Source organism: Halichoeres trimaculatus, unplaced genomic scaffold (genome assembly GCF_033239565.1).
Source record: "Halichoeres trimaculatus isolate MK-OKI-2021-1 unplaced genomic scaffold, fHalTri1.1 fHalTri1_scaffold_1, whole genome shotgun sequence".
Taxonomy (NCBI): domain Eukaryota; kingdom Metazoa; phylum Chordata; class Actinopteri; order Labriformes; family Labridae; genus Halichoeres; species Halichoeres trimaculatus.
The window spans coordinates 25,357,687-25,373,474 of record NW_027437179.1 but is presented as its reverse complement, the minus strand read 5'-3'; the positions used below and the strand labels follow the sequence as shown (position 1 = coordinate 25,373,474).

The 15,788-nt window shown below is 41.1% G+C and overlaps 1 pseudogene; it reads left to right on the top strand.

Annotated features, from left to right (window-relative positions):
- Positions 1 to 7,312: 7,312 nt before the first annotated feature.
- Positions 7,313 to 14,441, top strand: LOC141791407 (RNA-binding protein 15 pseudogene; annotated as a pseudogene).
- Positions 14,442 to 15,788: the final 1,347 nt, after the last annotated feature.

Genomic DNA, 15,788 nt, shown 5'->3' with positions numbered 1-15,788 from the left:
CTCTTCTTTGTCCGTTTCTTGTAATATTTTGTCTCTTTTTTTTTGTAATCTTTGTATTTGGAGTGGATCATTACTTTGTATGGCTTGTGTTGGACACTGAACTTTTTGTGGCTTCAGTGATATTTTTACTGCTTTTTCTCCGGTGTTTGTCTGGAGATCCTACATTTAACCATGGCTGCATTGTTTTACAGCCTGTAGCATGTCAATGCTAACTGGTGTAAGGCCTGATGTTGTCCCACAAGGTGAGGAGAAGGAGGACATCGACCTGTCCTTCCATCCATCGTTATTGGGAACATAAGATCTATCTACAATAAGATGGACAAGCTAGCCATGCTAACCCAGCTACAGAGGGAATACCAGAAGGCAAAATAGCATCATGCTATTCACAGACATGGCTAACAGAGCCAACATCAGGCACTAACACCACATTGGAAGAGCTTCGCCTGCTGTGAGCAGACAGGAACTAGGAGATAGAGATGGAGCATGACTGAAGAAGCTCAGTCCTGGACCCTGTGGAGGTGGAGGCTGGCTGTACTGGAGAATGATGGACAAGCTGTTATCATCTTTTTTCTTATGGACCTTTTTGCACCTTCTATACACTTTCTTACTTTTGTTTTCTTGATTGCTGCTGTGACTTCAATTTTGTTGTACTTGTTACAATGACAATAAAGTTCTATTCTATTCTAACTCTGGATGCAGACATGTGCTACCTATGGCTAACAAACTCCATGTAGCTGTTTGTAGCTGTTTAGCATTGTCACATAATATCCTACCTGAAACCTGTCTGTGTTCTAAGTGGGATAAGTAAGTGCGCGGGGGGAATTGTTGAAAAACTGCAGTTTCCCGGGTGTCCACTTGAGGCTGGTCGTAGAAGCACCACATACCACTTACACACAATTTGAAAAAAAAAAAAAAAGCAGATCTTTACGGAAAAATTAAACATGTTTGCACCCTTATTCAACAATAAGGTGAAGTCTGAAAAGCTGATTTCACAGCTGGCACACAATAAATGGGGGCTGCAAATTTTGTTCATATTACAGCATGGCTGTCTTGACTTAAAGGTGGGCACACTGTAGCTTTTAGCCAAGGTCATTTGGGCCTACCTGCATTCCTTATCTCTGCCTCAGCCAAATGCAAATAAAGTTAGGTTGAGTTCTGTGTTTCTGTTACAGCTCCTGCAAACAATGGGCTTTAAAACTCCATACCAGAAACAAAGAAATGATGTCACTGAGGTGATTTAGCACTACATAGATTAACACTGGTTGATTTCTTTATGTAAGTCAAAAACAAAAATGTAATCTGAAAATTGTAATCTTGTAATTTTTACAATCTTTTGAACATTCATTTTTACTCAGTTTGAAATCCTGGGAGAAATAAGACAAAGGTCGACACTTGGAACACGCAAGGTAAATCTGTGCTTATCAAGTTCCTCTTTGGAGCTTAATTTCACCATCTAAGAGGATACAGAGCATGATTCTGTCTATACTATGACTCTCCTATAATCTATCTAACTGCTCCATCTCTGGGATCAAATTTTAAGTCCCTGGGTAGGCTCAGTGTGATCATTTCTCTGTAAAAAAAATAATTTAGACATGTGACAGGAGTGTTGCAGGCAAAGTCACCCAGGGGACCATAAATCATGGCCCAGCCCACCAGAGCACCCTGTTAAACCACCAAGATAGAAGAGAATGATATGATAGGAAGACCATTAATCATTCTGACCTTTTGGATTTATTTTTTCGTCATGTTTGTTGTCTTCCCTTGTTGGAGTTTGGTCTTAGTTATGTAGATATGTGGGGGAAGAGGTATACAAATTGAAAAATATAAGAAAACAAACTGATGATAGAGTCAAAAATACCTCAAGATTTAACATTCCCGCATTCATATCAAGCAATATAGGGTGTATAAGTGATACTTTGCAGGAGGATGCTGTTTAGTTTGTTTATGTGTCTCCGTGTCCGGTCTCTCTTTTCCCATTTCTACAGCCGGCCCTTACTCTGTGCCGCTTTTGACGTACCTTCTTGGAGCAGACTCCTGGGAGCAGTTGCTGTGGCAACCTCAGGATCATATGACAGACTTAGTCTCATCCCTGCACTCTCTTTTCTGCACTCCTGCCTCAATTAACTCTTTTGTCCCCTTTGATTGGAAAAAAAAAACACGTGCATTTTGGTCACTCACAAATACAAGACCTGCTGAGTTTCCTGCCCTGATATTTTGCTTAAAGGTAACTTTCTGAAGTTAGGATCTTTAACAGAAAAGTCTGATAGGATTTTAAAGTATTACAAAAGCAGCTAAAGAAAAGTACATTGATACAAGACAATTAATTCATTCTAAACTAACTCACATACAAATGCCTCTCATTGATAATGATGGTTGTTGGCCATGGGAGCGTAGCCTCTGCTGCTGCAGGGTGTCTGCTAAGTGGACAGCTGTGTATTGCACGATACAAGCACATCATTTTATGGTTTTTATTAAGCCTGCATCAGCAGTCACACATGCCTGTGGGACTGAAGACAAAGCAGCGCTGCTGCCCTCTCTGGTTAGCAAATGACCGAACAGTCCCACCAGGGCTTTGCAGCTTTGCTTTGCCTCCACTTCCCCCGAAATGTCTCTGTTCTCAGACCTGCATTTAGTGTCCTGTTCCAGTGTTTCACCACTTTTTATTTGAGAAAAGATCAAAAACGATCGTGGAAATGAAAACTGTGATATGCCATTTTGTTTAGGTGCAATGATATGTTGAAGTTAAGCTTATGTGTCTCTGGGTCCTTTGGGTTGAACATGAACATTGTTTGGAATCAAAGTTTTGTGGGATTGCTGCTAACTTTTACAACCCTTGCAGATATTTAGTTATGAACAAGGACACACTGTGGGTCAGAAGAGTCACCTGCTAACTAAAGGGACTCAGTTTTATTCTGGGAGGATTACGGATGTGTGTACAGTATTTTATGACAATCAATCCAATAGGTGATAAGAAACTAAACGCAAAAGGAAAAATTTCAGTGTCTTGTTGGCATCTGAGGAAAGATCAAGGATCTTTAAAGATGATTACATCCCTCTTATGGGAACTCTGAATATCTGAACATCTCTCTTTAGTAAGCTCCCAAGCCTGGCAGTTAGTTTGTTTTTCAAACGTTTTCAGTACCATTTCACTTTATCCCTTTACGTTTAATTACCATCATATTTGTTTCTTCTCACTTCCCTCTGCACTGCACCTCTCCTGATATTAGGAAGATTTTTTCTCTGAAATCTTTACTTCAAACATCCTTGGTTGCTGTCTGACGTCAGCACCCTTTCACAGCATTTTCTGCTCCTCTCTGCTGTTCACCTTCGGTTGCCTTCAACCTCACATTGTCTCCTCCTCTGCTCTGCAGCACTAGCTTTCTTTTGTGCCCCCCTACTACCCCAACACACACAGACACACATATACGCCCACTTCCACTCACGTGCACTCATGCATTCTGCATCTGCACCGCCACATCCGCCCAGTACTTTTCCTTCACTCCTGTCTCATTTATATTCTTCCCTCCCCATCCCTTTCCCCCTCTCCCTCCCTCCCTCCTGTTTCTTCCCCTGTGTTTCGTGCTGTCTGGGTCACTCTCAGCTCCTAAAAAAAGCTCCAGCCTGAACAGAGTGCTGAGATATCTCAGATATTGCATTAACACTGTTTTTCCTTCTGAAAGCAAGAGGATGAAACTGAAAATATGAGATTTCAAAACAATTAACACCTTTTGTCACTGTCTCAGTGGTCAGTGCACCCATAACTCAGACAATGATAAAACCAAAACATTTGTATTGAATTAATGTTAATAAGTGTTGCAAATGTTGAAATAAAATGTTAATGTTGCAAAAAATTCTCGATAGCTCACCATACAAACCTGTACTATACTGTGTAAAAAAGGCTAACTTATATAAAGAAACATAAAAAGGAACTATTTATGTTTTACTTAAGATAAAGAAGAAGAACACGTTCAGACACATGTTTGTTTAATGTTGTTTTTGTAACTAAAAAGTGCCCTAAAGTCTTGGATTTATGATGCATCTCCTCTCAGTTCTATCACAGCTCCTGCTTTCCCAGAATGCATCAGTGCTCTGGAGGGTGGTTGGGCTGTGCAGGTGTTCAGACAGTGGAGAAAATGGGTCATGTCCGGCTCTGACAGTCACACTGCAGTGCTCAGTAACACCATTACACTACTAGATCACATATTTCACTACCCACATGTGATTAAAGTTGTTGGAGTTTTTGAGTTGAATTTGAATTAAGACAGAAAGAAAAATAGGAGCTATCTGCATGTGAGCTTCTCAGAAGATTTTCCCATCAGTGGGAGGCTCTTCCTTTGATTGTGCATGATGGGAGAGAGATCATAGATTGTGTGCTGGCTCAGGTTAGACAGGTGGAGGACTGGTTTTATTTTAGATGACAGACGTGCACACATGGATCTGTAACCAAGCGTCTGTCCGACATAAAAGCTTGGGTGCAGTGTGTCAGACAGGCTGTTCACCTTAATGCCGCACACCAAAATAGAAACTCATTAAAAGCTGTTTTTCCTCACTAATCTGGTGCGATTTCCCCGTTTGACAGCTCATTAACAGAAACCTCCACATGTCACTCCAATCTGATGGCTATTAACAGATGATGAGTTGAAGCATATTCAGGGCTGCATAATGCAGTCATTTGATAACAGCAGTGTTTTTTCTTTTATAGCTTTGTCATTATTTTATGTGTAAGCACAATTTCACGGACAGATCTGTGTTTTTGTGATTACATTTAAATAAAGTAAAATACAACTGACCTGCATTAAAATGAGATTTAAAACATGAAAAGATCCCCCCACCTCACCCCATTCTCTTTTTACACTTAAAACCCATTTTAAAAACTGGGTGGCAGATTGCTTGGCTGGACCTGTGCAGGGTCACGTGATGGTCCATAGAGGTACTTTACCAGATGGTCTCTCAAAGAGGGGCCAGTCAAGATTGCAAGGTTGAGGGCAAAGCTCTCATCCCCATGTTTTTAGACAAAATAATCCCTCTAAAATACTCTTACAGCAGAGCACGCTGCATGCTTTATGAATTGTTGGTACAACAAGGTTGATGCAACAGATAATACGGTTCAGCTTCCTGGGGAAAAAAAGGGAAAAAGATTAAAGTTAGAGAGATTACAGACTTGAAATAAATAGAAAAAGAGCCTCAGGCTCTATTGTTTGAGATGACTGAGCTATGTATCTTTGTATTTAATGTGAAGTTTTTGTGAAAGTCAACTTTATTCTAATGCTTTTATATAAAGCTTAAACTAAGTCGTAAAAAACAGACATCAGCAAGTAAAGAAATCTGTTCATTAAAATTTGCACACACTTTATATTTTCACTTACCGCAGTTTAATGTAAAGAAAACAGAGCTGGAAGTTGTTCATACCATTATAGATGGATTAAATTTCAAATATCTGGTAAAGTCAATCAACTGATGTAAGGTGACCTTGAGTGCTATGAAAGGCGCCCTGAAATAAAATGTATTATTATTATTATTATTATTATTATCATATTATTAATCAATCATTTCATCTTTATTCATAGTGCAAATATACCAAATCACAACAAATGTTAGCCCAGGAAACTTTCCAACAATAACAACAGGTCCAGTCCCACTGATTTTATCTACTGAACAAGAGACCCAGCATCAAGACAAGCTGAGGAGTCTATCTCTTGGGGTTGGGAGGAGGGTTAGGGAGCAATGCAAAAAGACCTAGAGGTGAAAAGCTCAAAACTAGGTTGTGGAAATAATGATGATGATGGTGAGCCTACAATTGCCACAGCAGGTGGAGTCATGCTAGTCCACAGTAGCAGGTCGTTGATAGCAACAAACCAGATAAACCCACAAAACAAGCTCAGGGACAAGACAGGTATATAGCCAGTAAATTAAATAGGACATGATGATTTAAATTAGAGACAGGATGTGGATAGAGGAAAGTGGGGCCTTGATGTGTCAAACTCAACATAAAAAAACACAAATACCAAGTTTTTAAGTACCCTGCTTGATGTCACTGTATATGGTCTGTTTTGCAGTCAGAGGGCAAGATACATGTGGTCTAAACCACTGATTTAATGTTTACTGCAGCAAGTATTGAGGTGGAAACTCTGTGCCCTCTAGTGGTCAATATCCTGTATTTATTTTTGAGGCAGGCTGATGAAAGAACAGCAGTACACGTTGGAAGTACTTTAATTTTCTTCCCTTTCTTCATTAAATTAAAAACAACCCTTCAAACTGGTTGAACTGTTTAAACATTAGATACACCCAAATAAAAAATATAATGGAAGATAAAATATTGATAAAAATTACACAATAATACAAATTAAAATATAACTAAAACATTAATTTAATTTTTACTTATTAACTAATTTATTTACTTATTTAATTTTATTTATCTATTTAACATTTATTTAACCAGGAAGGTCCCATTGAGACTAAGAACCTCTTTTTCAAGGGAGTCCTGGCCAAGAGGCAACAAAGTTACACAGTAAAATTATGGTGATTTACAATCAAAAGTAATATCATGAAAAACAGGTGCAATTTGAGGAGGCTGTCTCGAGTGCTCTGAGTCTGGATTTAAATGCATTTATAGAAACAAGATAAGTTATTCTCCAGTCTTTTTGCAGCATGTTCCATGCAGAGGGAGCAGAGTATACAAATGCCCTTTTACCCTGTTCTATGCGGGCAAATGGAACTGAAAGCAACAAGAGGTCGTTTGAGCGTAAACCATAGGAATCAACACATCCCTGAGTGATCAGGTTGGAAATGTAGGAAGGTAGTAGTCCAAGGATGGCCTTATGAAAGTGTACCAATGTCCCAGCCTCCTGGTGGACAAAGAGTTGATTTACGAGGAAACATTACAAAATTACTTAAAACAAATGTAAACAGACTTGTAATAATTTATCAGTCTATTTCAATACAGTACCTGGGGCGATTTGTTAAACTTTTCTTTTACGAATGCTGTGTTCTTGCACATGCAGTCTATTACTAATACGCCTTACTTTAAGGACATGACAGTTGCTCTGTCCAACACCATATTGTTTTAATGCTGCTCTGACATTTTACATGTCTTGATCACATTAAACAATCTAGTCGTGATATGCAGATGTCCTTTCTTGAACCTCTCCACAATGATAAACTTTATGCACAGTTTAGATCAACTTCAGCCTTTGGAACTGTACTTTGACCCCAATGTAGAGCCGCACCCTTCGTGTTTTAAACAGTCTATGGTTATCATAGGCGAGCGCCCCCCTTTTTCAAATGAATGACACACCCCACAGCCAATCAGATTCTCTCACAGGCGCAAAGGCGGGACTTCCGGTACAGTACAGCAAATTTTTCGACATGGCGGCCATGTAGCTCGCTTGAGAGTGTGGGGCAAACCGCGTAGGAAGTATAACTAGTTTTTTTCTTTTATTTCAGTAGTGAATAGTGAATAAAACGGCCTGCATTGCATCAATTACGGGCAGCTGAAAATGAAGGGAAAAGAGCGGTCGCCAGTGAAGAAACGCCCCCGGGTGCCAGACGAAAGCAGAGTTCGAGGAGGAAGCCACCCGAGCAGCAAGAAGACCGGAGTCCTGGCGTTGGTTGGAAGCAACAACGGTAACGGCTCAGCTCCGAGTGGTGCTTCATCCAGACGGACTTTGCACAGTGACAAAAGAGACATGAGGGACTCAGACGGACATAATTCATCCAGCCGGATCGGCGGTGGTTACGAATACGGGGTTATCCCGGCGAACAAGCCGTACGGTGGCGCTGACATTTCCGCAGAAACATCCAGGTCCGGTTCACGCGGCGACCCACGGCCACCTTCAAACCCCGAGAGTGAGTACAAAACTCTGAAAATAAGTGAACTGGGCTCTCAGCTGAACGACGAGGAGATAGAAGACGGACTTTTTCACGAGTTTAAGAGGTTTGGGGACGTTAGTGTGAGAATAAGCCGAGAAAACGACGAAAAGGTGGCGTTTGTGAACTTTAGAAGGCCTGAGGACGCCCGAGCGGCGAAACACGCCCGCGGCAGGTTGGTGCTCTACGACCGGCCTCTGAAAATCGAGACAGTTTACATGAACCGACGCAGGAGTCGCTCCCCTGTTTCAAAGGACAGTTTCCCATCAGGACAGAGACATCTCCACTCTCAGAGACAGCTGTCCCCCTCTGGTCTGGGGTATAGAGACTACAGGCTGCAGCAGCTGGCCCTGGGCCGTCTCCCCCCTCCTCCTCCTCCTCCTCCTCCACATCCACACTTGCGAGATCTGGAAAGGGACAGGGATCTTTCAATGTATGATGCACGGAACAGACCCCCGTTCATCCCCGACTGTGCTGTTTATCGTGAGGAGGATCTATTGAGCCCTGAGGATGACCAGAGGGCCAACAGGACTTTGTTTCTTGGAAATCTGGACATCAGTGTGACAGAGAGTGACTTGAGGAGGGCGTTTGACCGGTTCGGCATGATAACAGAGGTGGACATAAAGCGAGCAGCGAGAGGCCAGACCAACACTTATGGCTTTATCAAGTTTGAAAATCTTGACATGGCTCATCGTGCCAAAATAGCAATGGCTGGAAAGGTGGTGGGTCACAGCCAGATTAAAATTGGCTATGGTAAACCTACACCCACTACTCGGCTGTGGGTGGGGGGCCTTGGACCCTGGGTTCCACTCCCTGCTCTGGCCAAAGAGTTTGACCGCTTTGGGACCATCAGGACAATTGACTACAGGAAAGGAGATGTGTGGGCGTACATTCAGTATGAAAGTTTGGATGCTGCTCAGGCGGCTTATACTCACATGAGAGGCTTCCCTCTCGGGGGGCCGGACAGGAGACTCAGGGTGGACTTTGCAGACACGGAGCACCGCTACCAGCAGCAGCAGTATGTTCAGCTTCCTCTCCCTCTTCCGCCCTATGACTTGGTTCCTGACTCTTTTGCTTATCGCTTTACTGACCCAGTGAGAGCCAGGGAGAGGTCTCCTCCGCTTTCAGCTAAATTCAGAGACAGGGACCTGTACTCTTCTGCTGAATGGTCCACGCTTGGCGTTCATGACAGGACCCGAGGACCTGGCTTTGACCTGTTAGATCGACAGGAGAGGCGTCCCCGTGAGACTTGGCTGATGGAAGGGGAGCGCGAGCTGCAAAGCAGAGACTCAAATCGCAAAAGGAAACATTTGGATGGTTTCCGGGCAGATCATTCACCTGACATCAGTGACTTTGGTCCACGTCGTCATGGCAGCTCACTGGAACGCAGTCCTGGAGGCAGCAGCCGAGATGGAGGACGCTATAGTGACCCTGAACGTTTGCCTCGTTCTGGCAGAACCACCCCAATCAAAGAGCGACAAGAGACTGGTTTTGGGGACAGAAGAAGAAGAACGCTCAGCCCTGCTGAGCTGGGCTCCTCTTCTGAGAAGGAGCACAAACGCAGAGCTAGTGACTCCACTAAGAGCCCAGCAAAAAAGGACAGCTGTTCTGGGAATGCTCCAGCCTCCTCTTCCTCCAAGTCTAGTCAGCAGTCTAAGCCCGCAGCCCGAGCCCAGAAACTGAGCCAGGTGTGGCAGGGCGTCCTCTTGCTGAAAAACAGCAGCTTTCCTACATCGCTGCACCTGCTGGAGGGGGACCTGTCAGTCGCAACCAGCCTGCTTGATAGCAGCTCTACCCAAGGCCAGGCGTCCCAACTGAAGATCAGCCAGCGTCTGCGCCTGGACCAGCCCAAGCTGGATGAAGTGTCTCGTCGCATCAAAGCTGCAGGCCCAGGCGGATACTCGGTCCTCCTGGCTGTGCCGGTGAAATCCGAAAATGGAGCCACTCAAGACGTCAGCAACTCGACAGAGAGGCCGCTGAAGAACCTGGTGTCTTACCTGAAGCAGAAGGAGTCTGCTGGCATCATCAGCCTACCTGCACGTGGGGGTCGTGAAAAGGACCACGGAGGAGTCCTTCATGCTTTCCCCCCGTGCGAGTTCTCCCAGCAGTTCTTGGATGCTGCTGCCAAAGCGTTTGCCAAATCAGAGGACGAGTACATGCTGATGGTCATTATCAGAGGAGCATCATGAGAAAAAAGATCAATCAAAGTGTTTCTTTTACATTCATGAATTATTAAACTGTGAGCTGTGAAAACAGATGACAGGGTCAGAGTTGTGGCTTGAATCTCATTATGAAGGGTTAAAAAAAGTCACATTAAATCGATGAATTTGTATAGAGTATTGAAATCAATGATTCATAAAGGTGATCAACTGCTTTTTGCCTTTTAGTTATCAGATAAACACACACCATCTCAAGGTTCTGAGCTGATAGCATTCAGAGCAGTGCTGTGGATGATTCTTTAAGTTGCCTTATCTCCCTGGAAAGAAACACGAGTTCATCATGTCATTTCATTTTATGCTCTCCAGTTGTGAAAAGAAAAATTAAGACTCAAATCAAAGTATTCAGCCTTTTTATGAATTATCCCTCAGCACAGGTTAAACTGGTCAGTGTCAACAGGTCTGTAGTATTGTTATGTTCATGCAGCCAGTCTATGAATGAGTCAAGTCAGAGAATTCACCTCTTAATTTAGGAAATGTGCTTTTACTCTGAAACTTCACTTATATGTCATTGAGGGGCATCAATGTCACTTATTTGTTTGCTGTGTATAGATTCTGATTAATTCATGATTCAAGTGTAATTTAAACAGCTCCACTCTTACTTTTTGGCCAGTAACTGCTTTAAGCTACCCCCCCTCCCTGAAAGAGTTAACAGATTAAAAAAAAGTATAAACCCCTCTGGTATCTAGCTTTATGCACTTTTTCTTGTTTGTGTTAAATGCATTCATGACTGTCTGAAGGGATGTAGTGTAACCATAAATATCAATGCTGCCACATCTAAATGGTAATGTGAAATGAGTGCAACTTCTCAGTACATGTTTTTAAGGGTGGACTAAAGCAGTGGGCAACTGTTTATTATCACCCAGTTTAATAAGACACCCTTACAGCTAAAAGGCTTTATGTGACTTAGAGTAATGGGAGAGAGAGATAAACCTGCTTGTTTCTAACTGAAAGGTGTTTTATTAAACTCCAGACCATGCTAAGGTAATATTTAGAGCCATGCGGTTATTATTTACAGTTTGTTTCTATGTAATTAATTATTCCAGCTGTAAAGCATAAAAAAGCACCTTTAAATTACTGTTCAAGGAGGACCAAATGGTACCAAATCTGAATTCATACCATCACCAGTTATGTACAGAGTAAAATAAGTAACTCTTTGAAATGTTATTGCAAAAATCAGCTCTAAATATTGCCTTTATGTTGAGAAAGCTTCAACCTTTCAACCTGTGCAAGTAACTTGTTATCAGCTTACTGTTTCCAATGCTATTCAGAATGCAGAGCTGCCTCCTGTCCGCCCCTTTTATATTGTACTGTTATTTTCGTCAAATTCAGTGGTTGAACAGTAATTTGTTGATTGGATTCTATACTTCCATAAGTCTTAAGTCACTAGATACAATAACCTCCCTAGCAGAGCATGAAGTATTGTTGTCAGGGAAGAAGGTGTCACAGATTCAGAGTTATATGTATACCATTCACCTCTCTAATAACTGTTCAGGAGTCTGTTTGTGAAAAAGATGCTTTCAGTGGACTGACAGGATTGGAATCCTCTGATTGGTCAGAGGAGTGACCTCCAGTGGCCTTACACGCCTCCCTCTGAGTGGACTGCTAATGATTGTTTTTCATGATTTGGTTTGAGTTCTGTGTTTCAAATGGAAAAAGATTTGTGCTGTATACCCAGGATATCTGGAGAGAAAGAGAAATGAAGAACATCAGTGCTCCTGGGCCTAAGAAGTAATCCTGTCAAAAAACACAAAGTGCAAAATGCACTTGATTTTGTCTCAATAAATTTACTCTTTCGTGGGAAACACAAGTGCCTCGGAAGACAACTTTTGTGACCTTTTCTGTTCTTGGAATTGTCTATCAAACTCTAAAGGCTTTATCACTTTGACAGCAAGAATCACCCCTGCAGAGGAGAAAAGGTGTGAGAACGGAGGAGGTCAGCCCCCGTTCTGTGTTTTCATTTTGTTGATCATCATTTGTTTGAATGACCTCAGTGAGAGAAATTTCACCGTACTTTAGCACTTTTTTCAGCCTGGCTGTGAAGGCAAACATATTCACTGTGTCTCATGAGAATTGCCACATATCCTCAGTCTCCTTTGGCCCGAGTGTCCTGAGGAGTGGCTGAGAGCCAGACACAGAGATCATCGTCTCTTTGGTTGTTTCTCATCAAGTTCAGCCAAAATCACAATCTGTCAGCGCCAGCGGAGCCACAGCATCGCTCTTCTTTTTCATCAGGCAGCAGCTGGAGGAGGAGGCTTGTGTATTTATGTCCTTGCTTATTTTTCTTACGTTGGAGTTTAAAGGAAGATTCTGTGCTTTGTGTGTCTCATATTGGAAGAGAGGTGGAGACCGCAAGACGACACCTGAGAGGAAAAAAGGCAGAAGAAAAGTTTCCTCCTAATCTTTAGCTGACATGTTGATCTGATACACACACTTTTCACACTCTGTGCCAAACTACATAGGAAAGCAAAGTGATGGTATACAGCTGCCGTGAGTCAGAATCTGCTGCAGGATGTGTATCAGAGAGACACTGTGTTCCTGAATGTGCTGCTGCAGACTGATGGGACCCGAGCAGCTTCCCTCCAGCCCTTTGCTCACATGATGCCCCTGCAGGAGTTGAAGCACCCCCTGGACCTGGATGGTCTAAGCTGCTGTGACAGGTACGTATTGACATGCTTCACTTTAGACTTATGGAGAGGGCTGGTGAGAGGATACAAGGATAAAAAAAACATTTAATGACCCTTAAACAATATTAAACGTGAAAAAAGGTCCTGAAGGGAAGTTTTAGAAAAAGATAAGAATCCAAGACTTTTATTCAAAGGATGTTTCTGGTTGTTGTCTTTCAGTCAATGTTTTGTAGAAAAAGTTGCTGGGATCCTTGTGTGAGGAGCAGTAAGACACAATGCAATGACTATGATAATGTGTAAGTATTTAGAAACTAAACAAAATTAGATACACTTTTTTAAACATATATTTTTATTACATTAAAAGCTTTCAGTGGAGTAGGTTAGTTACTTTATAGATGGTCTGAGTGCATAGTAATTTTTTATGGTTATTAATCAGCTGTCATAATCTTTTAGCATCAAGCTACATGAAAAGTGTGGTGAAGTATTTAAAATAATGAGAGTATTTAAATCAGTTACTCAAAGTTTTCTCATAAATTCACTTTTTTTTTAAAGTAGACTGCTTTATTTGTTACAACTGAATGATGTTGGGAGAAACTCATAATAAGAGGCCGGATTTCACTTTGTTTGTGTTACGGGAAGTGTTATTAACAAATGATGATAAAGCTGTGTGGGTAAGATGACCTGTTATCAACAATAGAATATACTTGTTTGAAAAACTGAATCAGTAGATTTCCCCACACAGTCTGCGCTCAATGTCCAGAAAAAAAATACGCAAAGCAAAACATGATTAAGGCGTTGATAGAATATTCCATTTAATTCAGCAAACTGTGTTTTTCCCAGGAGGCAACTCAACTCAAAGGCACGCAGAGTAGTAAATTAACAACAGGGAAAAAAGGCAGTTGTTTTCAGTTTGATAAAGTGTTAATTTACACACAACTTAAAGCCTAAATTTAATGCACAGAGTATTAGAAGATTTAAAGAAATATCAGGTTAGTGAAGGTGAGTGGGTCAGTGAACACTTCATTAAGCTTTGTTTCTATTAATACTTATTTTAGCCCCCAATTATTTCACACTCACTCATTCTGTTATCTGTTTGTGAGAGTCAACTTCAGCATTGATACGTAAATTAACCAATGTCTAAGACACACACCTAAAACACACTTTGTTTTACATAATCTGCAAAGATGCTTTTTAAAAAGTTAAAAACATAGATGTCTAATGGTTTAATAAACAGAATCCATCCAGAAAACAACGTACCCCACATAATCTGTGAGTAAACCACTTTTAAAGTACATTTAATTAATTGAATGTTGTTTGATTAAAATGTGAAACTCTTATACATCTTCACATAGCTCTAATCTAACGACTATCATCTGTCATTCAAGGGGATTAAAAGTCTACTTTAACCTTTGAATGTTAATATGAAAGTTTGGTTTTAATTACCATGTTCAGTGTTTCAGGTTGCACCTCCGTGTAAAGACAGAAAGAAGAGTCCTCCCTGTCCTCCTCCCTGATTGGTTCCTGCCCACCTGCAGAAAAACTGAACGAGTTCAGAGAGAGCCGTGAAGAAGAAGTGCACGCTGAAAGTCGTTCAACAAAACAACAGAAGCTACTCTTTGGTGAGTATAATTTTTATTCTTCTTTATCTTGTACATTATTAATTAATTTATTTGAATAAACTTTCATGATTTAACTTGAATACTGTGTCCTTTAATAAAGTATTAAAAAAGAATTTGATGTTGTGTTTTCATTTTTAACACACACCACAGTGTCTTGATTTAAATGTGTTTATAGAGATAAGAGATCAAGAGATTTGCAATTGGTGGATGTATTCATTAGCTCAGATGTGAAGACTGTCAGTCCTGCAGAGGGACTAACTGAATTTACTGACCTCAGACTGCAACAAAGAAAGTGAGAACACAGTGTTAGTGTTTTACTGGGTTAAGATTATTTATTTTAGTCGTTTTAGATAATTTCACAAAAGATGAAAACAAAACTTCCCCCTCTTTGATTTCAGTAATTTTCGGCCATCGTATTGCATGTGTTCCATTTTTTTAAAACACAGTTTATCACACAGTTAACAGCCAAGATTCTTAATTGAGCTGATCAGTAGACACTAGAGATAGACCAATATGGATTTTGGGGGCTGATACCGATACTGATTATCGGTAGGCAAGGAGGCTGATAACCGATTTTTGAAGCTGATATTCATTTGCAGTCAAAGTGAAAATATTGGCGTGAAAATGTTGAACAATACAAAGTCCAACACTTAAGTGCAATCAAATGCCTTCAAGCATATGTTTATTAAACAGGTCCCATGCTTAGCAGCATGCTTTATAAGGTTAAATGAAAACTTAAAAAAAAAATTGCTTAAGTTTTACAGTAAATGAAATTTTCCAAAATTTCTATGTAACAGCAATAAAACTGGACAGAATTGAGTTTGTGTTGCCTTTTACAGGGATGTTATGCAGCTGAATGAATTTTCTGTTTGGTTTTACATGACTGATTTTAAATGGCCATCTAGGGCTTCCATAGTGTGGACAGGGAGAAGTTCTGTGTAGAGAAGCATCACAGCCAAAACAACACTGTTTTGAATGGGTTTCATTAACGGCCGTCGGATTGAAAAAAAAGGCTGATGCCGATATGCTCCAAAATGCCAATACCGATAATCGGTTTATCCCTAGTAGACACCCACCACAGTTGGTCCTGACTCCCACTTTGGAAACCGCTGGTCCAAATCAGTCTAGACATGTAAGGATGACCAAAACTAACGTGACAAATCAAGTAACAAAGACTAAAAGCTGTTTATTTGTTCACACAGAGCCCCTGTGGTTAATGACATTTTACTTTTTTTCTTTGAAGCACACATGAGGTTAGAAAAGTCAACATGAGCTGAGTCTGACCTCAGACTGAGAGAAATCAAACCTCACCTGCTGTTATCTTTTGGCAAACAATCACTCGTGACTGGTGGAGCAGGTGCCAAATGAAAGTGCAAATCTCTTTTTGTTGACCACATAAAACAAACAAAGCACTTGTATTTTACCCCCATCATCTGCTTCAGTAAACTTGTAGTTGTACA